Here is a 24,654-nt window from a genome sequence, read left to right as displayed (position 1 = left end):
CTGATAACCTACTGCACAGTCCTACACTGATAACCCACTGCACAGTCCTACAGACTGATAACCTACTACACAGTCCTACAGACAGATAACCTACTGCACAGTCCTACAGACAGATAACCTACTGCACAGTCCTACAGACAGATAACCTACTGCACAGACCCACAGACAGATAACCTACTGCACAGTCCTACAGACTGATAACCTACTGCACAGTTCTACAGACTGATAACCTACTGCACAGTCCTACAGACTGATAACCTACTGCACAGTCCTATAGACTGATAACCTACTGCACAGTCCTATAGACTGATAACCTACTGCACAGTCCTACAGACTGATAACCTACTGCACAGACCCACAGACAGATAACCAACTGCATAGCGACTCTATAAAAGATTATCTCAATATTTCTTGACTATTTATATTTGATCTGAACTAAGCAGGTGCATGGTTAGTAAGCCTAATATCGAAGGTTAGGAATTACAACCCTAGTTATATCAACGCTGGCAAAACGATCCTATTGGCTCCCACTGAAAGGATTTCACTCAATGCACCTATCACTGACCTACATAAACTTCATTATATCTCATACTGTATTAATATAACTAGGGTTATAATACATAACTTTTGTTATATATCATACTGTATTAATATAACTAGAGTTACAATACATAACCTTCATTATATCATAATGTATTAATATAACTAGGGTTATAATACATAATGTTTGTTATATCTCATACTGTATTAATATAACTATAGTTACAATACATAACCTTCATTATATCTCTTACTGTATTAATATAACTATAGTTATACAACATAACTTTCATTATATATCATACTGTATTAATATAACTAGGGTTATAATACATAACCTTCATTATAATACATAACCTTCATTATATATCATACTGTATCAATATAACTAGGGTTCTATTACATAACCCTCATTATATATCATACTGTATTAATATAACTAGGGTTATAATACATAACCTTCGTTACATCTCATACTGTAACTAGGGTTCTATTACATAACCTTCGTTACATCTCATACTAGCTTCAGAGTCTTGCTTCACCTATTGGACATATGGGTGAAAAAATACATTTACGATTTGTATATTGTTGATGATGGTATAGTAGAAACCCATATCTTTGTATGGATTCATGATGGTATAGCTTTATATTCTGTATACCTCCCAGCACTAACACTAACACACACACATACACCTTCTCTCTAACACACAACATCTCTCCATCTCACTCTCTCCCCTGTGTCTCTCTCTTCCCATCTCTCTCTCACCATCTCTTTCTCTCTGTCTCCATCTCTCTGTCTCTCTCTCTCCATCTGTCTCTCTCTTTCTCTCTGTCTCTCTCTCTCTCTCCGTATCTCTGTCTTTCTCTCTCTCCATATCTCTGTCTCTTTCTCTCTCTGTCTTTCTCTCTGTCTTTCTCTCTCTCCATATCTCTGTCTCTTTCTCTCTCTCTGTCTCTCTCTCTCTCCATATCTCTGTCTCTTTCTCTCTCTGTCTTTTTCTCTCTCCATATATCTGTCTCTTTCTCTCTCTGTCTTTCTCTCTCTCCATATCTCTGTCTCTTTCTCTCTCTCTGTCTTTCTCTCTCTCTGTCTATATCTGTCTCTATATCCCTCTCTCTCTGTCCTTCTCTCTCTCTCACACAGTACTGCAGTATGAGGTAAAGGTTTGTCTATACTGCTCTGGCCCAAGGGAGCAGGGCTCATATTATTGATCAGGAGTCGCATCAGGGAGAACAGCCGCATCAGCATCTTCAGTCAATGGAAGCCCCTTCAAAACACACAGCCTAGTTAAAGGACTGCATCAGCTCAGGGCAAATGAAACAGGAATTCACATAGTTTTCTATCCAATCATAAGCACATATTGATTGATGATTATGGAAGGAATTCAGAGTGAGAATATCACATAGTGATATTACTGAGAGTATACATGTCTGAGCTGTTCAGAGAGCACAGAGTGATATTACTGAGAGTATACTGTACATGTCTCTCTCGTATTTCCTTACTATATTTGCATTCTTATTATCCTGCCTGTAACTCTCATCTCCCTCTCCTTTCCCCAAATTTCCACAGGGATGAATGAAGGTATTATCTTATCTTGAATTGAATTATCTTGACTTGAATTCCCCTCCACTCAAAACCTGGTGGCATGACTTTGACTATACAGATTGTTATTTGTGCAGAATTTGCAGAACTCTGGAGAGGAAGAGCTTTGCTGTACTTCCCTGACATCTGAGTTGCATGTGTGATGTCATTAATAAATCAAACTTATCATGGTCCAATATGTGGTAATTTGACACCTTTAGATTCAGTATACACATAAATATGAGTAGGTATTAGCATGTATTGAAATAATATAAGCTGCTGATTCCTGGTAAATAGTAATGGGTGCAATAGGTTGCTGTATGCATGAGGATAAGTACATACAGAGAGCTACATACAAATTACATCGAATTAAAATATGACCATCTAGTTGAAAATAATCCCACTTCCCATCTGTGATCATGTAAAAGCCTTCTCAACAATGGAATAAAGGATAACATTGCTGTCACTCTCAATGGAATGAAAGCTAACATTGCTGTCACTCTCAATGGAATGATGACTAACATTGCTGTCACTCTCAATGGAATGGAATGAAGACTAACATTGCTGTCACTCTCAATGGAATGCAGGTTAACACCGCTGTCACTCTCAATGGAATGAAAGCTAACATCGCTGTCACTCTCAATGGAATGAAGGCTAACATTGCTGTCACTCTCAATGGAATGAAGGCTAACATTGCTGTCACTCTCAATGGAATGAAGGCTAACATTGCTGCTCTCATTTGCATTGGTTTGTGCCTAACTAGCCTGAGCTAGTATGACGGGTTGTGCTGAGAAAGGATTCAACCAATCAGCATCATCACCACTGATAGCAGTAGCGATTCTAGCTGGTTCCAAAAATCACAACTATCCCTTTAGGTCCTGCCCCAAACCGCCTGTTGCACTCAGAAACACATCAGATAATGGGGCCAGATGGTGCGATCTGTGCATTCCCTGGTATACTGTGACAATCACTAACCTACTGTAAAATTATTTCATAACTTCAAACTAGGCTTGGGCGGTATGACGGTATTACGGTATACCAGGGTATTTCGAGATCCCGCCGGTATGAGTTGATTGTAGTGCACTGCACAGCACGCGCCAGCAGAGGCTTACGTGGATATCGATCTGGGACTGGGAGCTAACGTTATAGTAGTACCTGGATGGTGCGGGGTAACTGGCTACCGTTCTGGGACTGGGAGCTAACGTTATAGTAGTACCTGGATGGTGCGGGGTAACTGGCTACCGTCCCGGGAGCTCACGTTGATACCTGGATGGTGCTAACTAACTAGCTACCGTCCCGGGAGCTCACGTTGATACCTGGATGGTGCTAACTAACTAGCTACCGTCCCGGGAGCTCACGTTGATACCTGGATGGTGCTAACTAACTAGCTACCGTCCCGGGAGCTCACGTTGATACCTGGATGGTGCTAACTAACTAGCTACCGTCCCGGGAGCTCACGTTGATACCTACTAACTGGCTACCGTTCTGTGATTTGTTTACTTCGAGGTTGAAGAAAGTGCACTTTTAGGTTGAAAGAACGGCCCTAATCTCAATGTGTTTCAATATAAGCGTTATGTATGGTGATAACGAGTATATTGTTAGCTCCGCTCCCCCCCCCCCCCCCCCGCTGATGAAAATGAAAGTCATACCGTCATATACCGTATACCGGGGTATTATGTCAGCAGATTATGACGGTATGAAAAAAATTATACCGCCCAAGCCTACTTCAAACTATGCTTTCCCAACTATATCCCTCAGTGAGGCTGTAAGCCATGCCACTAACAGCTGTATCTGTACCAGGACAGGAAGGCCCTACAGAGAGTGGTGCGCTCAGCAGAGCGTACTACAGGTATTGCACTACCACCCCTGCAGGATTTATATAACAGGAGGTGCAAATCCAGAGCCTGCAAAATAATTAAAGACCCCCACCACCCCAACAACAGCCTGTTCAAGCTGCTGCGGTCAGGCAAGCGCCTACGCACAGACTCAGCAAGAACAGAGAGACTAAGGCTCAGCTTCTTCCCCCAGGCCATCAGAACATTGAAGACTGTTACGGTTTGGTAAGTGTGTTGGACCCAGGTGCAGTGCAGAACGGATAGACGAGAGGCAGGTGTTGATTCTCAAACAAAGGTTACTACTTTATTGTAGATCAGATAAGGCGTACACGCCGACAACGGCGTACAAACAAAAGGGGAGAATACTTATCTCCAAAAAGAGGGAAAGCAAAGGGGAGAAAGCAAGTCTCCAAAAACATGATACAGGGAATATATGACGACGACGATTCGACATATACACACAGTGATATAATACATAACGGATTGGCATGACAATCAAAGCGACATTATATTATCGCTCCTATGGTAAGGAGTGATAAGACTTACTCAAGGTGTACTCACGGATAGTCTGGCGATCGACTCACGGTGTCAGTAGTGACATGGAAGAGCATATAAAGCCACCCTAACTAGACACACCAGGTGCCAATGAATACAATCAGGACAGATAGACAGGACAATTACCACCAGGTAACGCTTTGCTTCCTGAGGAGAGCAAAACCCCAAACGTTACAAACACTGATCTCTCTCCACACACAAGCACACATGAACACACACACCACACACATAACACACATTCTACAAACGGTCACTTTAAACTAAATGGAAAGGACACTTTAAAGGAACGAGGAAAATAAAGGTCACTTTAACTCATTGGGTGCCAAAAACTAGTATACTCGTGTTTCGTCGTCAACGCTTGAGCGCCAAAAATTTGTTTTCTTGTTTTTAGATCCTTTGATATTTTTCCTTTGATCCCCATAAACACTCGCCTGTGTCTCCCTGCCACCGCTGCCTACGTTAAAATAGCAATTATGATCGAATCCTGCCAGGTGGCAGTATCACCTACCTTTTGAACTGGGGATATCAGTTGTCTTCCAGTACTGAGTTACCTCCGGCTGCTTTCCCCTCAAAGTGGATCAGGACATAGCAATCAGTTGGAGATTTGATGCCTCAAACCTATTGTTTCCCGTATGATAACCATGCCCAATATATACAAGTAATTGTGATCGCGATGGGACGACTGGGATTTATTCATTTTGGAGTACCTTCTGACTGAGGTAAGGTCTATTTTAGGTAACCTGCTGGTATTTATTTTTTACCTAAAACATGCTTTTGTACAGATCACAGTGTCGTATTTTACCGGACCTAAAACATGCTTTTGGTAACGATCACAGTTTCAAGGTAAAACGACCCCCCCACCCCCCCCCCCCCTTGATGATTTTGTGAAGACACATATATATATGGTATATACCTTTGATTTGTAAATATTTGGAGTTTCAGGCGAGCAACCCGAACGATTTGGGCATAATGCATATAACACATCATATCTCGCAATCTAGGAAAAAAGACTGGGTTATTTTGGAAAGGGCCGATGTTTAGCATGGAATAGTGCACAAACTAAAGTATGTAGAAATTATGGTTAAAAATGGTTAGTCAGTGTTGGACTATAAACAATGCCTGTCAAATGAGCCATACTATTGTCTCCATAGCTATAATACAGAACACACAATGGGTACGCAAAAATCGCTAAAATTGTCAATAACGCTGGCGCCATTGAAAACAGCGTGGCGGTCAATGAGTTAAGCAAATAAGTCGTGTGGTTCTGGTATAGTATAATTTAGAAATAGCAAGTATAGCATAAGGATATAGAGTAAAAACTGTATATTGTATAGTAGTGTACTGTAGGACCCAGTGCCTTAATTCGTAGCTAACATTGTATTGCATTATCTCAGGACTTTAGCATGTCTATTTTATCATGCCTATTTTATGTCTATTTTATTACCTGTTTATTATGTCTATTTTATTATTTAGTATTATTGCACAATCAAAGCGGGCATGGCCACCCGCATTTCACTGTATGCTATCTATCTATCTATCTATCTATCTATCTATCTATCTATCTATCTATCTATCTATCTATCTATCTATCTATCTATCTATCTATCTATCTATCTATCTATCTATCTATCTATCTATCTATCTATCTATCTATCTATCTATCTATCTATCTATCTATCTATCTATCTATCTATCTATCTATCTAGGTCGTCCTCGGACGGGCCCTCCATTGGTGCTTCCAGTCATCCCGATCCTCCATGCATCTGGCTAGCTCGTTGGTGCTTTCTGTTCCCGCATCTCTCCTGAGTACGTCCACGTAGGTTAACGTGGGACGTCCTCGTGATCGATGCCCGTGTGTTGGTTCCCACAGCACAAGTTTGCTGGTTGGCATCTCATGGTGTCTCTGGCAGTGACCTGCCAGCCTCATTCTCCTGACTGCCACTTTATCGCTCACCTTTAGCACCCCCCCATACAAGTTTGCATTAGTGACATGCTCATCCCTGTTGATGTTGAGCACCACACGCATCATTCTGGTGTAGCACCCATCCAAGGACTTCTGCAGGGTGGGCTTCAAGGTCCAGCATTCACTGCCATACAAAAGGACAGACTCAACTGTTGCATGAAAGAAGTTGAGCTTGATTTGACGGGGGAGGTTGGATTTCCACACACTGGTCATGCCGTTCAGAGCCCTCCACGCAAGTGCCTTCCTCACTTTAAGGTCTTGCTCGGACGAGTTGACCCACGAGCCCAGGTACTTGAAATCACTGACTTCCTTTAGAGCAGAGCCTCCTGTTGTCCTTAGAGGTGGATGATCCGGGAGGATGTTATACATTATGACCTCGGTTTTCTTGGCATTTAGCCTAAGGCCACTGTATGTAGGTCACTGTATGCCCTGGTATGTATGTGACAAATAAACCTCTCGAATCTGCTATGTACTGTACGTGCAGCTGTATATATATAATATAACTGTCCTTTGGATAATAATAATAATAATAATAACTTTATTTGTATAGCACTTTTCATACAGAGGTTGCAGTTCAAAAATGTAAATACAAAGAGATAGAGAGGTAGCAAGGTTAGGCAAATCACAGTTCTTCAGCAATACAAATAATAAAATAGAATAGATTAGATAGAGTAAAAAAGTGGGGTTTGATTCAGTTTAAAATAGGCTAAAAATTATAAGATAGAACGGACAGTAAAAAGTGTGATAAGATTGTTCAATAAAGAAAAATATATAACAACAGAGCAGTGTATCGCTCTTAGTACTTTGAGTTTCCATCGCTCTTAACACTCTGAGTTTCTTTACAAAGTACAGTTCTAAGTTACCTTATAGAACAACAGAGCAGTGTGTCGCTCACAACAACAGAGCATCACTCTAACGTCATAGAACCGACATATGAATTTCATTGGAAGTGTATGAAAGTAGGTAGGGAATAATAATAATAATAATAATAATAATAATAATAATAATAATAATAATAATAATAATAATAATAATAATAATAAAAAAAAAAGAAAAAAAAGATAGACAGATAGCAAGGTATGGTAAATCACAGTGTTTCACATTAGGATCTAGCATCCCAATAGGCTCTCTGTTTACAGTTTGATTCAGTAATACAAATAATAAAAATAGTTTAAAATGATTCAGTTTAAAAATAGTCATCAGTAAGAAGTAAAAAGTGTGATAAAATAGTTCTCTTAACATTACAGTGCATACAGTAGGAGGTAGTGAGATAAAATTAGCATAGAACCGACACATGAATTTGATAGGCAGTGTATAAAAGTAGGCAGGGTAAGAATAGTGCAGGTAAGTACAATTTGTGTCAGGATATCCCTGATGTTTCTATAATAATATTTCCCCTTGCCACTAGGTGGTAGCCGATATCTATCTTCAAATATTTGCCTGCATTACCCACAGTGAAATGCCTGAGCAAAGAGATAGGTTTTAAGCTGTCTTTTAAAGATGTCTAGCGAGTTGGCTTCTCTGATGTTTTGGGGTAGTTTGTTCCACAGTTTTGGGGCATAGTTGATAAAGGCTGCATTACCGATCCTCTTTTGACTGTTTCTGGGAGCCTCTAGTAGTCCAGCAGCTGATGATCGCAGTGTTCTTGCTGGTGTGTAATTTATTAGAGTGTTGGCAATGTAGCTAGGTCCCTGTCCATTTAGAGCTTTGTATGTAAGGAGAAGGACCTTAAAGTCAATTCTAAATGTTACAGGAAGCCAGTGTAAAGCAGCTAAGACTGGACTAATGTGCTCTCTCCTTTTGGTTCTAGTTAGCAGTCGGGCTGCAGAGTATTGGATTAGCTGAAGCCTCTCTGTGGTTTTCTTAGGGAGACCTGTGAAAAGTGCATTACAGTAGTCTAACCGGCTAGATATGAATGCATGAATTAGCTTCTCAGCATCGTTCTGATTAATAAATGGTCGTACTTTTGCTATATTTCTGAGATGGAAGAACAATGTTTTCGTCACTTTGCTAATATGAGAATTGAAGTTCAGTTCTGAATCTATGATAACCCCGAGACTAGTGACCTCAGATTTGATCCAAGGGATGACATCATTCATAGAGAAAATATTAACCTGTTAACTCTTAGTAACTCTGAAAACCATATGCATGTTGAATGAAGATGGTTTTGTGAGGGCTGGGTAAGGACTGCATGCTGCCCAACGAGGGGGCGTGCCGAACATTCTACCCCACGCACCTGTGAGTGGTTGGCAATCAGCTCGTCAGGAGACTACTAGTACTGCTGGTTGCCTTCCACTCATTGCCAGGTCGTTCTGTATGCTACCATCAACCACCGCGCTCTTGGTGAGACATCGTCTTCGCTCTCTATAATCACACGGAGGATTTCCTATGTTCTCACTGGGAGACGTCGTGCCATCCGTTGCTACCATCTACCACCGCGTCTCTGGGGTGAGACGTCGTGCCAGCTACTGCCCTACTCCCTCTTAGTGGACCTCGTTCCTGGGGTGAGGCCTCGTCATCGTTCTCTATAGTTCCACGGGAGGATGCCCGTGTTCTCACTCCGTTCCCCTTGGTCCCCCTGTTTGCGGCGTTGCCCATCAGCACCGTTCTGGTCGGGATGATGCCTGTGTTCTCACTCCGTTCCCCTTGTACCCCCTGTTTGCTGCGTTGCCCATCGGCAGCGTTCTGGTGAGTCTGTACGAGACCAGACTCCGAACTTTCGTTTTCATTCATGGACTCAAGAAGATATTCCTGTGTACATGGACACCATCAGCAAACCCTGCGAAAAAGTAACCATAGGAAAATTTGCTTGCATTACATCAACTGAGCTTTACAAAACTGTCATGGATGTAACTTCTCCACTTCCTGTATTGACCCTATACCCACAGCATTTTTAAGCAAATATTCGAGAGTATTGCAAGTCATGTCCTAAATATTATAAATACATCGCTTCTGACAGGTATTTTCCCAGACACATTCAAAACAGCTGTCGTAAGACCCTTACTAGACAGTAATGTACTAACCAACTATAGGCCAATATCCAACCTCCCATTCATCAGCAAGATACTTGGAAAAATGGTCTCAATACAAATAAACTCCTTTCTCAAAGAAAACAACATCATGGAGGAATTTCAATCAGGCTTCAGAACGCACCATAGCACTGAAACTGCTCTTACAAAAATAATTTGACCTAATAAATGACCTCAGAATAAACTCTGATGCAAACAAAGTCTCAATTCTCATCCTATTAGATCTAAGTTTCAAGTTTCAAGTTTCTTTAATAGTTGTCATACAGAAGTACAGAATACTTTTATACAAAATGCTTCTTACTGTTGCGCTCCAGAGACTGTGCAAGACAAGATAAGTATGAAATAAAATAACATAGTAAAATTAGAAGTAAAAAAAATGAGGTCACAGTGTTCAGTTTAGACATATGTACAATGTTCGATGCAGAATAGACGTAGTTACCATACAATATACAATACTGTGCAGTGTACTAATATACAATACTATATAGTGCAAGGCAGAAATGGAGAAATGGGACGAGGTGCAATTTAGGTACAATTCACAGTAGGTGTACGAGTTGTAGTGCAAATCCTTTATCAATAAATATAAAGTGTAAGTGTGTTTGTGTGATCTAAAGTGTGGAGAGTGGGTGCTGCAGTGTGTTGTTTGTTTGAGTGAGTGTGTGCGTGTGGGTGTGTGTGCTGTGTGCATTTGATGGTTGTTGCATAGTGATTATTGTTCATTTAGCAGCCTTTAGCTGCCTTTAGCGCAGCGTTTGACACGATCGACCATGATATCCTAATAAATCGTCTAGAAAAGTTAGTTGGTCTTTCTGCCTATGTATTAAACTGGTTCAGAACATATATCAAAGGGAGAAAATATCAGGCTTGGAGATCATTCTTCTGAGAAACACGACACCTACTTCGGAGTTCCACAGGGGAGCTGCCTTGGTCCATTATTATTCTCACTATACATGCTGCCACTCGGAGACATCATTAGAAAACACAATGTATGTTTCCATAGTTTCCAGATGACACACAATTGTACATCTCCGCTGAACCAAATGACACAGCTATAAACTCCATTTCCGCCTGTCTCTTAGCAATAAACAAATGGATGACGAACAACTTCCTAAAATGAGGGCAAAACTGAAATCCTACTAGTCGGTCCTATAACAAAAAGAGAAATGTTACAGAGCAATATGAGGCAACTTACTCCTTGGATCAAACTCGAAGTTACAAATCTTGGTGTTATAATAGACTCAGACCTAAGCTTTAAATCACACATCAACTAGGTGACAAAAACATAATTTTTCCACCTTAGAAACATAGCTAAGGTACGGCCGTTTATAAATAAAAAAGACGCTGAAAAACGGATCCATGCTACTGTAATGCACTCCTCACTGGCCTCCCAAAAAAAACACAGAACGACTCCAACTCATTCAAAACTTGGCAGCTAGGCTACTAACTAGAAGCAAGAGGAGAGACCACATCAGTCCAGTATTAGCTAACCTACACTGGCTTCCGGTAACATTTAGAATTTATTTCAAGGTCCTCCTCCTTATATACAAAGCACTAAATGGAACAGTGTTATGTCCTGTTATGCTACGTATAGGTTGTGACATACTAGCAGTTACACTGTAGGCTACTGTGCCTTTAATGGACGGGCGTGGTTAGCGCTCGAGGTAGGGCTGCATGGTGTTGTAACGTAAACGGCAGTCGAATAAAGTTATGAAACCACACGGTTGTGTGTTCATTGTCTCAACATAATAATTGGCGAACGAGGATGGCTGATTTCGTTTTACCACCGCCACCACCGTTTCTACCTGTTCCCAGTGACCCAGCTGTTCCATGGGTTAGATGGCTAACGTCATTTGAGGACTATTTATTGGCGTTGGGACTGGAGGATCTGGAAGAAGCTAGAAAGTGTGCACTTCTGCGACACTGCCTCGGACAGGAGGGGCAACGGATTTATGCTACGCTTACATTAGCCGACGATAAGTACTCTACCGAGGCTCTGAAGTCGCATTTTTGCTCAGGAAGAAGCCGTCGGATGTACCCTTTTGAGTTCCACCAGAGAGCACAGAGGTCTGGTGAGACTGTTTCGCAATATGTGTCTGCCTTGCGGGAGCTAGCCAAGCATTGTGATTTTAGGAACTTGGAGGATGGACTCATAGTCGACCAGCTGATTGAAAGAACATTGTGTGCTCAACTGAGGGAGAGACTGTTATTAGAGCCAGACGCCATGACACTAGCTGATGCAGTAGTGATTGGAAAACAGTTGGAGACAGCTATCTCTGAGGCGCGCAAGTTTTCCCGCGCGGTGCATGAGCCTGTGACGTCACCTCCACCCGGAGTTCAGAATGTGGCCCAGGAGGCAGCTGGCGCAGACGGTGACAGCTTCGATGTGCAGAGAGTGGCAGACAGGGCGCCGAGGGAGAGGGAGAATGGACAAAGGCATTGTGGTAACTGTGGCTCCCCTAAGCATGCAACCAGGGACCTGTCCTGCCCTGCTCTAGGAAAGCGCTGCCGTAACTGCAACAGGGTTAACCATTTTGCGCGCTGGTGTCGCTCTCCTCCTGATCACGCACAGTCTGGGGCTGTTCCCATCAATACAGTACAAAGCCCACAGGCCTCATTCAGTCATTGCACATGTCGTGTGGGTGGGGCCTCCATACCACTCCTCGTGGACACAGGGGCTAAAGTGTCGCTCCTGAATAAGTCCACTTATGACTGGCTCTTCAGTCACGTGCCGCTGACTACAGCAGCAAACGTCCTGTCGGGGTATGGCCACGCCCCGATCACCACTTTAGGGGTAGCCTGCCTACCTGTGGAGTACAAAAAGAGACGCATCCCTGACACCGAGTTCTACATCACACGGAGAGGGGCTAACATCATGGGGCTAGACCTGTTTCATGCTCTGGACTTCACATTGACCGACGCTGGGGGTCTACGCATCCTGCAGGTCCCCGCTTCCTGGCCTGACCATCACCCGACACTGTTCGAAGGCCTGGGCTGTATGACTGGATTTGTGCACCAGCCCTCGGTGGACACGTCTGTCCGACCCGTCATTCAGCCGCTGCGGCACATTCCCTTGGCCCTCCATGATGCGGTGGAGGAGGAGATTCATCATCTGGTGAAGGAGGACATCATAGAACCGATCAACGAGTCCATTCTCTTCGGTTCAAATAACAAACTCAGCAAGCCCGACGGCTTCTCAGTTACAGTGGGTGACAATATTGTCACAAGGAAAGACGAAATTACCTACCTGGGTTCCATCCTAGAGGCAAATCTTTCCTGTGACAAAATGGCATCCAATGTAATAAAAAAAAGTCAACCAACGAACTAGATTCTTGTACCGGATCTCCTCTCTGGTAAACAAGAATACCCTGAAGACTCTGGCAGGAGCACTCATTCAAGGGTACTATGACTATGCGTGCACCTCATGGTACCAAAGCACCTCAAAGGCGCTTAAAACAAAATTACAAACATCACAAAACAAACTGGTCAGACTACTACTTGACCTGAACCCCAGAACCCACCTCACCCCTGCCCACTTTGACAACCTAGGATGGCTTAGAGTAGACGACAGAGTACAGCAACTTGCAATGGGCCTGGTCTACAAGATACACTATACGACCGGGGTGCCCATGTACATGTCAAAATACTTCCCAAAGGTCAGTGAATACCACAACCACTACACCAGAGGAAGCTCAACAAATCATGTTAAACCCAGATTCGGCTCAAACAAGGGACTAAACACGTTTCGCAATTATGCCACAACAATGTGGAACGCCCTACCCAAAGCTGTAAAGGAATGTGAATCCCTGCCCACATTCAAAACCGCTCTTAAAGAGCACCTACGGGAGGCTGCAATTCGAAACTGGCCACGTAAATGCCCAAAACCCCCACCACCTCCTAATAGACAGTCTCCTCCCCACCGCATGTATATATTCCCTCCCCGCCGTATGTATATTTCTCTCCCACCCACCCACCCACCCCCTCCTAATGTACAGTCCCCTCCCCATCATATGTATATACTCTGTCAGGATCTAGGGGTAACAGTACTGTATATTGGAATACCGTTTATGTCACAAATGTATCAGTACTAAATACCTATATGTCCCTATGCCATAAATGTCATGTATGTTGTGTATGTCATAAATGTCTATATGAATTGAAAATGGGGGACCCTGATGGAAACAAGACAAACGTCTTTCTCAGGTCTGCATCCCCTTAACAATTGTATGTATTGAGCCGTACTGTATTGTACCCATTCTGCAATCTGTTAAATAAAGTTTTCATTCATTCATTCATTCATTCCTGGGTGTCCAACCTGGTGATAGCCAAGAAACGGGGGGGGGGGGGCGCGGACTGCGTCTATGCGTCGATCTGACAGACGTAAACAAAGCCATCATCCCTGACAAGTATCCCCTCCCCACAGCGGAGGAGCTGACTAGCCATTTCCATGGCTCCACGATTTTCAGTAAAATGGATTTACGTCACGGCTACCTGCAGGTTCCCCTGGCACCGGGCAGTATGGACCTCACAGCGTTTGTCACACATGTGGGGGTTTTCAGGTACAAGCGCATGGCTTTTGGCCTGTCATCAGCCCCAAGCTGTTTTCAGAAAATAATGTCGCTCATTTTGGCTGGCATCCAGGGGGTCAGCATCTACTTGGATGATGTGGTGGTGCATGCGCCCACCGCTGCACTCCACGACGCTCGCCTGGAGCAGGTCTTCCAGCGCTTCAAGCAACACGGGGTCACACTCAACCCGGAGAAGTGTACATTTGGAGCTACTGAGGTTGAGTTCCTGGGGTTCAGGCTCTCCAGGGAGAGTATCACCCCGATCATGTCCCACACCGAAGCAATCCTGTCCCTGCCGGACCCGCAGTCGCCGTCCAAGCTGTCTTCTTTTCTGGGCATGGCTGCCTACTACCTCCGGTTCATGCCACACTATTCTGACTCGACGGCCCCTCTGCGCCAGCTGTTACGCAAGGATGCGGTATGGGACTGGACCCCGGCCTGCCGGGAGGCTGTGCGCATCATCAAACAGCAGCTCACGTCCCCGCCAACACTGGCGCATTTCAGCCTGAGCGCGCCCACCTTGGTCACCTGTGACGCCTCTGGGGTGGCGCTCGGCGCCGTGCTATCCCAGGTTCATGGAGGGGTAGAGCGTCCAGTGGCTTTTGCCTCTCGGGCCCTCACACCAGCCGAGCAGAAATACTCGGTGGGGGAAAGGGAGGCCCTCGCCTGTCTGTGGGCCTGCGAACGCTGGCATGTCTACCTGTATGGCAGGGCGTTCACCATTCGCACAGATCATCAGTCTCTGACAGCGCTGCTGGCGACCCGAGGAGCGGGGCACAAGCCTATGAGGCTACTGAGGTGGGCTGATAGGCTGAATCAGTACAACTTTGGACTCGAATTTATGCCGGGGCGCTCTAACACGGTAGCTGACCTTCTTTCGAGAGCCGTCTCTACGACAAAAGAGGCGGGTGAGGCGAGTCCTGAACAGGAGGACGACGTGGACTGGGTCCACATGCTGCATGGACCGCTCAGCGCAGTAGTCACGCTGGCTGAGCTGCAGCAGGCTGTGGCTGAAGATGAGACATTTGCAAATCTCCGTGCCTATATCCAGGATGGCTGGCCAGCCACGGTGGAGGACAGACTGCTCCCCTACCGCCGAGTCCGCGACGAGCTCTCCTGCTGGGGGGAGGTGTGCCTCGCCCACGGTCACCGCGCTATTATACCAGAGGCGCTGAGGGCCAGGGTATTGCACATGGCGCACGACGGCCACCTGGGGGTGGTTAAGTTGAAACAACGCTGCAGAGACACAGTGTGGTGGCCTCACATAGACGCCGACGTAGAGGAGCTGGTGCGCAACTGTACCTGCTGCATGCTGAGTGGGAAAACGGGCCAGCTGGCTACAGCACCCCTCACCCCGACCCCGTGGCCGTCCGCGCCGTGGGAGCACATTCAGGTTGACCTATGCGGAGAGCTTCATGGGGCCCCGGCACATGCCCGCTACCTAATGGTCGTGCACGACCTACACTCAAAGTGGCCAGAAGCCATCGAACTCAGCTCCATCACCACACAGTGCATCACCGACAACCTCGTCAAGCTGTTTGGGCGCTGGGGCCTGCCCAGTGTCGTCACCACAGACAATGGGCCTCAATTCATTTCGGCAGAGTTCTCAGAGTTCCTGTCACTGAGGTCCATCAGGCACATCACGACGTCGGTCTACCATCCTGAAAGTAACGGCGGCGTTGAACGCCTAAACAAATCTCTGAAGAATGGAATCCGAGCCTGCCTGGAGGAGGGGAAAACCTTCACTCACCCAAACTCTCCTGACCATCCGGGCATCCAAGCACTCCACCACAGGGGTCTCTCCGGCTCTGCTCATGATTGGGCGAGAAATGAAACAACCACTAGACTGCTTGAGAGCTGAACCGGCCCCTGCATGCGAGAGCCCTGGGCTCGAGAAGGCCAGAGATCAGGTCCAAAGCTCACAGGCTCAGATGAAACGGAGGTATGATGCCTCTCACAGAGTACAGACCCCCGCTATGTCAGCAGGGGATTGGGTCAGGATTAAACACGCCAACCGCAAGAACAAGCTGAGCTCATACTGGTCAGCACCCCTCCGAGTGACCCGTCAACTGGGTCCGGCCACCTACAGACTAGATGACGGTTCTCGCTGGCACTCAAACCGCTTGCATAAGGTTGGTGCTTCGACACTGCCCGCATCATCCCTGAGCCAAGCTGCAACCCGCAGTTGGCAGCCCTGCTTGGAAGCAACTAGGGTGGGAGGTAACCCACCACAACCACCAGACCCTGCTCCCCAGCCTGCTCGCCCTCAGAGGGTGAGGGCTCCACCCGCTTGGCATGGGGACTATGTTACTGGGTAAATGCCACGGGTTGGTGGACTGAAGTGTTCAGTTTCTGTTCATGGACTGGAATGTTCTATTGCTGTTGCAAAAGGGAAGGGGGGGGAAATGTTATGTCCTGTTATGCTACGTATAGGTTGTGACATACTAGCAGTTACACTGTAGGCTACTGTGCCTTTAATGGACGGGCGTGGTTAGCGCTCGAGGTAGGGCTGGTGTTGTAACATAAACGGCAGTCGAATAAAGTTATGAAACCACACGGTTGTGTGTTCATTGTCTCAACATAATAAACAGGACCAAGCTACATTGCAAATTCTCTAGTCAACTATGTGCCTCCTAGAACATTGCGATCATCTACTACTGGTCTATTGAAGGTTCCAAGCCACAGTCTAAGGAACATCGGGGATGCAGCCTTTGCAAACTATGCACCAAAGTTATGGAACACACTACCTATGGACATTAGGGAAGCTAGATCTCTTAATATTTTCAAAGATAAGCGAAAAACGTACCTCTTCACCATAGCCTTCTAATGCACTCCGCTGTTGATTGTACTGTAGCACTATTTTACTCTGTCCATTCTATTGCATAATTTTACTATATATTCTATTCTACTATTTTATTGCACTGTATTATTTTACTCTGTCAATTGCTTTTTATTACAGGTTCAAAACTGTCAGGTATTAAACTGTGTGGGTATCAAACAAGAGACTGTCAGGCTTTAAAACTGTGTAGGCAAATGATAAAAAAAAAAAAAAAAAAAAATCTAACCCCGACTAACCTTAATGTCATGCACTTGTCCTAATAAACTAACCTACACTGTAACACGCAACACTTTGATGAACATTGTTACTCAGCTGATAGAGTTATACCCTTCTTGCTGTCTTGTCGCACAGAACTTGTAAGTCGCTTTGGATAAAAGCGTCAGCTAAATGACTAAATGTAAATGTAAATGTAGGACCCAGGCCTAGAACTGCACCCTGAGAGAGGGAACTGCGCCCTTGTTCTTTCGTGTAACGTCAGAGGTCCAACTCTGTATCTTGTAGCCATGCCCTTAACTCTGGTCCCACATCAAAGAGGCTGGCTTCCGAGGGTGGTTTGTATAGTGGCAGATGGTCAGGATGTGGTCAACAGTCTGCCAGGCCCCAGTTCTGTGTATGTCGTTATGCCAATTCCCAATCCCCTTCCTGGTCGTTGCGCACTCTACCCCCTACCGTCGGTCTGGGAGGGCGCAGACTATCACATGCTTCCTCCGACACATGTCTCACCGCTTCTTTTCACCTGGCAGCGCGGACTCTCACTGAGAGAGTGTAACGTGTGGAAGGTCACACTACCTCTCTTAGATCTTTCCCTCGCTGTGCAGGCGCCCCGACCGAACTGTAGGAGTCGCTGTCCACAACGACCCAGACCCACCCACTCCGGCTTCCCACATGCTAACAGTGCCAATTGTGTTAGTATGACGGCCGGCCAAGCTGGAAGCAACGCTGACAGCTGGGTCCGATACCAGTGTCTCTTGCGCTTGTGACGAGCGCCTTGTCCGCTGCGCCACCCAGCCACCATAGGCCCCACTTCTTTAATGCTGCTTTAAAGCGACCGACCCCAGATCTTAAACGGTTCAGCAGAGTCCATTGCCGGGGTGGAAGATCGTCTCCTGTGGCGCCATCTCCTCGATCCCAGATGTAGTGGTGGATACGGGTTGGCCCAGCACTCTCCCACTCTCTCTTCCAGGCTGCCGCCAGCCATCCATTTCTGGATAGGTCCTCAGTGGTGGAACGGAGCATCTCTTGTGCCGCCTTGTTGTAGGGACTTGAGTCTGCTCCTAGGTGCTGTTGTTGTTGTGGTGTTGTGTAGGGTGTGCCAGTCATGCTTCACTGCTTTCCTTGCTAGGGCGAGAGTGGCAGCCTCTCGTCCTAGGCCAGCTGGTGCGATTCCTGCAAGGATGGCTTAGAGTAGACGACAGAGTACAGCAACTTGCAATGGGCCTGGTCTACAAGATACACTACATGACCAAGGTACCCATGTACATGTCAAAATACTTCCCAAAGGTCAGTGAATACCACGATCACAACACCAGAGGGAGCTCCACAAATCATGTTAAACCCAGATTCGGCTCAAACAAGGGACTAAACACGTTTCGCAATTATGCCAGATCAATGTGGAACGCCCTACCCAAAGCTGTAAAGGAATGTGAATCACTACCCACTTTCAAAACCACTCTCAAGGAACACCTACGGGAGACTGCAATTTGAAACTGGCCCCTGTAAATGTCCTAACCTAACCCCCTCCAATGTACAGACATTTACCTAGTATGGTTTTGTCAATATTCCAATGTACAGTTTTGCTTGTTTGTACAGTGTTTCCCCCCCCCCCCCCCCCCCCCCAACCCCCTCCAATGTAAATTACCTAGTATGGTTGTCAATATCCCAATGTACAGTGTTGCTTGTACAGTTGTACAGTGTTTCCCCCCCCAACCCCTCCCTACCCAACCCCACCCAACCTCCTCCAATGTACAGTTTCTACCTCAAATGTATATACTCACTTTTCTGGACTATTTTTGTATCACAAACAGTACTGTATTTGCAAATCTGGTATGTCATAAATGTATAGATGTAGCAGTACTGTCTATCTGTATGTCATGTATGTCATATATGTCCTGATGAATTGAAAATGGGGGATCCTGATGTAAACAAGACGAAAGTCTTTCTCTGGTCTGCATCCCCTTAACAATTGTGTGTATTGAGCTGTACTGTATTGTACCCATTCTGCAATCTGTTAATAAAGTTTTCAATCAATCAATCAATCAATACATATCTACAGATCCCAGGTCACTCTAAGCGACTGACCTGCAGTTACACAGGGATAGACGATTCATTATGCTGTGGTGGGTTATGTTGTGGGCCAAATGGACATACGATCTACCGGATGACAATCAAATAATTGGAATATTCACAGGTAAGAGCAATTTAAAACCATACTTATATTCACCACGGTATAAAACGGGAATGTATGGATGGAAAAAATATTTCTTTTTCACATCTTGCACGATAGATACTCTATGTCAAATGGGCCATAGTATTGCATCCATAGCTATAATATAGAATATAGTTATAGCCCTGCAAACAAGGTGACTGACTCCATTGGTTTAGTGCGTGGCAGCGCATAGCCATATCCCGGAAACAGCGTGGCAGAGAATGGGTTAACACATGTCTAATTGTTTATTATTTGTGGACTTTTTACTCACCTGTTATGAACGATCTGGCTTTTATGAATAGACACGAAGCAATAGGGAGGTGTAGTCTGATGCCACTAGAGTTATATTTGTCTAGTGAATTCCAAGCTCACTTTAACATATTTTGCTAATCTTTCTATGTTTATGGGGACAGTTGGTAGATCACACACGCACATGCACACACACACGCACACACGCACGCACGCACACACACACACAACGAGAGAGCGAAAGAGAGAGACAGAGACAAAGAGAGACGGACAGACATACAGAGATAAGCTAGTATACATTTCTGAGTGCTCTCTCTCTCTTTCTGTGTGTGTGGGTGTGTGTGTGTGTGTGTGTGTGTGTGTGTGTGTGTGTGTGTGTGTGTGTGTGTGTGTGTGTGTGTGTGTGTGTGTGTGTGCGCGCATGTGTGTGATTGTGTGTGTGTGTTTGTTTGAGATTGACAATCTTGATGAAATACATATTTATATGTTAGGTAACATCTTAAAATAAAAGATCAAAACCTGGCTATGGATAATATAGAAGCATAGGTATATTAGCCTGTTAGTAACAACATGTCAGTCCTAGTAGTGTTGTTGTTAGTTAGTTTTTTTTGCCCTTGCTGTATTGTATTATTGTTAAAGGCTGTCTTGTGCCTTGTTTTGTTTTGAACCGTAGTGGTTTGTTCATTGTTGAATGCTGCCTAGCCATTTGGACTTACGCCATCTTCACAACTTTATTGTGCACATATTTGACAAGCTGTGATGTAATTGTCTGATTGCCTTATTTATTGTCACTTAAACTAAACTTAACTAAACTAAACTAAACCATGACACGATACATCTCGATACTAAAATGGGACGATACGGACCATATCCACGATCGTATCGTTCGATACCTTTATTTTCAAAAAAGGGACCATACTTTTATTTTAAAAGCACTTCTGACAGAGAGGCTTTGGCTCAGCTTCTTCCCCCAGGCCATCAGAGCCTTGAACACTGAACTCTCCACACTCAAGCACACATGAGCACACACACGATACACACACTGTACACGCTCACACACTAGCAGCCACTTTAACATGAGCAAGCACACACTCATGCTGCACACGCCCACACTTATGGCCACTAAGGAAAGGTCACTTTAAAAATAGTATAGTATAACCTGAGATTGTATAAAATAGCAATGTACAGAAAGACCCAGTGCCTCATCCGTAGCTAACAGTGTATGCACTACCACAGGACGTAGCATGTCCTCCATGCTCTGTAATTAAATAACTTATGTACAAATACCGATATGCCCTGCTATGTTACTGTTTATTGCACAATGTTGTTTTATTGGATTTCATTATATGTTGTTATTACTGTATTGCACATCGTTGCGGGCAAGACCACCCGCATTTCATTGTATACTTGTATGCCGTGACAAATAAAACTCTTGACTTGACTTGACTTGCCACAAACCAGGAAGCAACTATTTTTCTGCTGGCTTCTACCTTTACTGCAGTGGAACAATCTGAACCACCGTTCTCTGTTCACACTCCTCATCAAACGTCCATCTACTGCAGAAGATGACACCCCTTTTAGTTCTGGTGGGGCACAGGCCTACAGTTCAGCCAGGGATAACCTGAAAAGGGGCATCACAAGCACAGCCACACGCTAATGATTGAGGAGCACAACAACTCACCCGACACATGTGGCAGCGCATCCAGGCCATTATGGACTATAAACCCACCAACAACTCCCCCTCCAACCAGGGACACCTCCCTCCCTGGTGAGCTCAATAACCTTTACAGTCACTTTGACAGGGACAACCATCAGGGCTGTTCTTACTGGTGACCTTCAGCCCCTTACTCTCTCCCCCACCAACATGTGCTGCACTGAGCAGGACCAATGCATGTAAGGCTGCTGGACATGATGGCATCCCCGGTCCTGTGCTCAGGGTCTGCACTGAGCAGCTGACAGAGATCCTGACATCTTCAACCTGTCACTAGCCCAAGCAGCTGTCCCTGTGCGCTTCAAAACTACCACATTTGTGCCAGTACCAAAAAACTCCTCTGTAGTGAGCCTCAATGACTTCCACCCTGTTGCACTCACTTCCATCATCATGCAGTGCTTTGAGAGGCTGGTCCTGGCTCATCTCAAATCTGGCCTATCATCCTCACTGGACGAATATCAATTCACCTAATGTGAGCAAGGAGGACACCATTTCCTCAGCGCTATACTCCGCCCTCTCCCACTGGGACGACAGCAACACCTATGTGAGAAAACTACTTTCCAAACTCTGTGACCTTATGAAAACCAAGGACCTCAGCATCAATCCGTCTGCAACTGGATACTTGACTTACTAACCAACAGACCCCAGTATGTTAGGTTAGACCACCTCACCTCCACCATCACCCTGAACACTGGCGTCCCACAGGGCTGTGAGCTGAGTACTCTCCTCTACTCACACGACTGCACCCTGGTCAAGAAAGCTCACCAGCATACATAATTACTATCAATACCTTAGCTTAGTATATACTCCATAGCTTTTTCATATATACTTCATATATTTAAATATTTCATATACTATACACATGTTATACAATACATATGTATATTGCAATGCACTTTACTGCTCCTTTGCACTATATTTTGTTGAGAGTAATTTGTCTGTCAGGAAATCTGTGATTCACTGGGTTTCACTCTAGAATGATGGTAGTCTACACATAGTACCCTAGTATAGGTACCAGGGCCCTCATTTATCAATGCTGCATACGCACAGATATAATTTCTAAGCAAAGTGTGGGATTTGATCAATATGAACGTGTGCTTGAGATTGTGCGTACATCTACGCACAGCTCTGACCGTGGGTACATGGCGCCAAGCGATAGAATAGGAAAACGGCAACAGACTTTCATGCATTCATGCATTCGAGTTTCAAGACCAACGTGTTCGGTATGACTCATAATTAATTATAGTTAATTGTAAAATAGAGACATGGGTGTAATTATTGTCAAACCCTATAAATAGCATTTGGAATAGGTCTTTCCGAATGAATGCAGCATGGTTTATCTAGCGTTATCGGAATAGTTCTCACAGGGTGCGCTCCGCGGGGAGCTGTTTTCAGAGATAGGGCAGTCTATTTGCCGAGAGAACATAATATTAAGTAGAGTCCGCTACCCGAGACACATTCTCCTTGATGTGTACCGCATTTTGGGACCCAAATTGGAGCGTGGAACAAAACGCACAAATTCCATCCCTGTACACATTCAGGTCCTCTCCACCCTCTGGGCTTTGGCCACCGGCACGGTCCATCGTGATATTGGAGATGGATCGAGCAATAGACTGTACCACCCATTAACTGTCAAAGCTCCATCACAAATTCAGTTATGTGAATAGAAAGGGATTCCACTCAGTCAATGTACATGCAATGCGCATTTGGCTGATAATGTCGTTGCTGGTGACCGGGAGGAACGCACGCATTGTATTTAATTAAATTGTAATGTTTGTAATGTAAATGCAGGTGATCGTGGTTATCCACTGAAGCCATAGTTAATGACTTTGACCAACTCGACCCAACAGGAGCGCAATTATAATGGGCTCATGCGTACACAAGAGCCATTTAGAGCGCAGTTGACCTGCTTGTTTGGCATGGGGGGCAGACGCAGAACACCCACCTCCAAACGCAATTAAATATTGTTTAAAATAAAAAGCTAAATACTATTATTTTGTGTGTCATGTTTCCAAATAGGATTGTTCACAACGAAATGCTTTCTACCTTCAATTTGTTGGTTAGATGACCTCCGTGATCAATCTCGCTCTCAGTGAAGTTTCTCATAGTTCGCTTATTCCACATTCCATTGGGGGGTTTCATTACCATATATGGTTAATTAGGGGCAGTTCTGTATGCAAATACTTAGAATTGTGCACGAGCATAGACGGTAAGAACAATTGGTATTTTTCAACACAGAGTGTGCATACGAGTCGGTACGACCTGTGCATGCACGGTTGATAAATCCAGATTTTTCTGTGCGTAGAGACATTCTAAATTCTGTGCGTAGGAACGAAAATAGAACACTTTCTATGCATTATTGATAAATGAGGGCCCAGGTCTGTCCAAGTATTGTAATATGAAGTTCAGGCTTGTGTTAATGGCGTAAGGGCCGACAGTGGCTCAGGAGGTAGAGCGGTTGTCTGGTAATCGGAAGGTTCCCGGTTTGATTCCAGCTCCTCCCGGCAGCATATGGAAGTGTCCTTGAGCAAGACCCTTAATCCCTAACTCCTCCCAATGAGCAGGCCTGCACCTTACATGGTTGCCTCCACCATCGGTGTGTGAATGTGTAAGTGAATGAGTGAATGGGAAGCTTTTTGTGGACTGGTACAATCATAGAGCATTTTACGCAAGCGGGGACAGTGCAAGGAAACTATAAAAGAAGGAAGAGTCATTACATCATAACACCAGTGTTCTATGCTCTGCTTGGTGCCAGACATTGGTGCCAGTTCTATTGAAGCCGATGGGAGATGCATGGAGAAGCAAGATATACATGGCTGATCCCATTCAACTCAATGTCGGCAGAACTGAACGTTTTCACACTTGGCACCAATGAGCACTCACGCGCTACAGTGAAATAATGACCCTTCCTTATTTTATAGTTTTCTTGGGACTGAGGTCCAGGGATTGAATGACAATGTGGCAGTCTCTACACAGCCTACATATATCATAGTCTGTGCTTCTTCTAGTGTATATGGATGCGGATATCTTTGACAGGAATTCATTATTTGCCCGTCACATGGCTCAGTTCTTTCAAGATAATGATTTTATATTGTCAAGCAAAGTGCTTTTGCCTAATGATAGCTATACTTACATTAGAGAGGCCTGGCACACTACGTCATGGCTGGACCAGTACAGCTGATGCACACGCCTCGTTGGGGCATGTATGGGGCCGTGGCAACTGATCATAAATCTAATTTATTTGTATATACCCTTTGCTATCTCAAATGTTGAACATCTACCAGAGCTATCTAGAAAAGGAAATAGTGTCAACTAGACCGCTTATTCCTTACAAAGGAAGACATCTTTAAGCCTATTATAT

At 44.8% G+C, this 24,654-nt stretch overlaps 1 protein-coding gene across 1 annotated transcript in view; it reads right to left on the bottom strand.

The window, feature by feature from the left end:
* trarg1a (trafficking regulator of GLUT4 (SLC2A4) 1a) overlaps positions 1–24,654 on the bottom strand; it is a gene marked incomplete at both ends in the record, with an annotated part of 217,493 nt that overhangs the window by 37,336 nt on the left and 155,503 nt on the right. The gene's annotated exons all lie outside the window — the stretch shown is intronic.

Source organism: Notolepis coatsorum (genome assembly GCF_963971535.1).
Source record: "Notolepis coatsorum genome assembly, chromosome: 1".
Taxonomy (NCBI): domain Eukaryota; kingdom Metazoa; phylum Chordata; class Actinopteri; order Aulopiformes; family Paralepididae; genus Notolepis; species Notolepis coatsorum.
Note: the sequence above shows the minus strand (reverse complement) of the source record. Positions and strands in the feature narration are given on the sequence as shown.